The sequence below is a fragment of the Propithecus coquereli genome, unplaced genomic scaffold, assembly GCF_000956105.1.
Source record: "Propithecus coquereli isolate 6110/MARCELLA unplaced genomic scaffold, Pcoq_1.0 Scaffold393, whole genome shotgun sequence".
NCBI lineage: Eukaryota > Metazoa > Chordata > Mammalia > Primates > Indriidae > Propithecus > Propithecus coquereli.
In genome coordinates, this window is record NW_012149652.1 from 198073 (window position 1) to 200924 (window position 2852).

The following is a 2852-nucleotide window of genomic DNA, read 5'->3' on the forward strand; positions in this document are numbered from 1 at the left end:
GAAATATTTGAGTTCTTTATTTATAAAGCTTAACTCCTACTTTTGGATTAACTTTGTACATTAAAATAATCATTAGCATTTCTGTATGCCAGCAGTGAACAATCTGAAAAAGAAATCAAGAAAGAAATTCCATTTACAATAGCTATAAAAAATACCTAGGAATAAATTTAATCAAAGCATTGAAATATGTCTACAATGAAAGCTGTAAGACACTGATGAAAATAATTGAAAAGGACATAGAAAATGGAAAAATATTCCATGATCATGAATTGCAAGATTTAATATTATTAAAATGTCCATACTACTGAAAATGATCTACAGATTCAATGCAATCCATATCAAAATACTAACATTCTTCACAGAAATAGAAAGAACAATCCTAAAATTTGTATGGAACCACAAAAGACGCCAAATAGCCAAAACGATTCTGAGTAAAAAGAACAAAGCTGAAGGCATCTCACTGACTTCAAATTATACTACAAAGCTCTAATAACCAAAACAGCTTGGTACTGGCATAAAGGTAGACACATAGACCACTGGTACAGAACAGAGAATCCAGAAATAAAACCAAACATTTACAGCCAACTCATTTTTGACAAAAGCACTAAGAACACACACTGGGGAAATGACAGTCCCTTCAATAAATGTTGCTGGAAAAACTGGATATGCACATGTAGAAGATTGAAACAAGATCCCTATCTCTCACTATGTCTTATAACATCACTTTTTACAAATTTTGAAATGCTATCCCTTCAAAAATCCTGCTTTTTTAATGACTTGAAATCCTAAGTAGATACAGCAACATATTTTCCTTTCCATTTGTGTTTCATACTTTCAATTTTCTTTATTAACCATTCCATAGGCCTCTCTTCAATGCTGCATAATATAAACTATTCTTGTCACCTATTCGCATGTGTACCTGGGCACGTGCATTGCAATTATAAACACATTGGCATTTGGTGCTCAATAACTATTTTTTGTTAATGCCAGCATTATAAACCACATACTTAACCTCTACCATGTAGAAGAACATATTTTAAGTAAACACTTATATTTCACTCTGCTCCCCTAGAGCTAGTATGGAGTTAACCTGAGAATTGTGATAAGAAGAAAAGATATTATAAAACATCTGTCAACAAATCTCAATTTGTGTCACAAGATTATTCTGCCCATATGAGGCTTCATTGCCTTCCTAAAAGATGTTTTGATGTCAAGCCTAAGCACAATCTCAGTGTCTGACTTATTCTACTTTTCATTTTAAAAATTTGAAAATCTCATGGTTTTGCCAGTATTGCAGGTATTTAAAATATTAGCTGTTGTCATACAACACTTGTCAAATGAACTTCAAAAACTGTAGAGTGGTAACAGAGCTTAGTCTGCCTCCAATGTTTATCATAACTCTGAGAAGCCCAGGAAAGCAAAGTATTGGATTAGACATACAGTGAAATCCAATCTACCCAAATATGATATTGTAAAAAGAAATATATTTACTCCCCATAAGTCTGTCCTGTTTTTAGACTCATGAAACCAGATGTTGTGTTTTTTTTGTTTCTTTTATTACCGAGATCTCACAACCAGGTGTGATTTCGGCAGTGTCCTGGACAAGCTTAGCTACAGTGGGTTAAAACGATAGTGTTTCAGACTTTCTTTCAATTTCCTAACCACTCTGCCTATAGTTGGAATACTTTGTACAGTTTTATAATGCAACTCTTTCCTCTGTATCCTTAAAAACAAGTCTAACCATAAGAGCAAATTGACTGTCTAATCAAATTCCCTCCCTAAAATAGAGATAGACATAGAGATGCATCATTCATTCATTCCAATATCCATTTATTAAGTGCCCGCAGTTTTTCCAAGCATGAACTTGGATATGAGATTCCTATAGTGTGCTAGACAGATATGACACATGATTTTAAAAGGTAGTGGTTTCTGGAGATGATAATCTCTTAACCTAATGAGAGTTATGAGAAATGAAGACTAGTACTGTTTTAGTCCTTGTCCATTTGCTTGTAATAGTCTCACCAACAGATATGTAATTTTCAGATCATGGAATTCTGGTGGCAATATGATGACATAATTAATTTAAAAGTATCAAAAGTAACTATATTGCAGTTTAAAAATCCCTCTCATATATTTATTCATATTTAACATTTATAACATATTTGGAATAGATATCATTATCTCCATGATGATGAAGAAGGTTAAGCTAAGAGATTTTAAATAATTTACCATCACTCAGCACATAAAACAGAGCCAAGGACTCAAACCCTAGTTTTAGAGTCTTAGTCCCCTGGTTACAAAGATATTGAGTGTATTTTCAGTACATAAACTACATTGAGAACATTTTCCTTTGTCCATTAGAATTCTGTCTACATATCTACCTATAGTTATCTATCTATCATTTATCATTGTCTATCTATCCTCTATCCATATATCTATGTATGAATAGCCGTTTTCTCATGTGCTTTTCTTATGACTATACAGCTACATACATCTCTTTTGCATCAGTTGAAATGGTGAGCAATATGCAATTTTTTACTGATTTTTACTTTATAGGAGACTTTCATTACTTGTTTCATCCTAATGATAGCCAGATAAAAGCTAAAGGAATATAGAAGAAAATACTTAAATTTTCATGCTTCATATATGACTTATAAGACCAAACCTTTAGGATTTGAAGATCTAGATGATTGCTTATTCAGTTTTAGACATGTTGTAGGTCGTCAAAGTATGGCAGAATTTAATTTTCCATACTACTGATAAAAGCAGACAAACATGGATTTATTTTATTTTTTTCCTTCCCAATCGCTAGAAAAATTATGAAATTCAGAAAAGTTAACTTACAGTTTTTT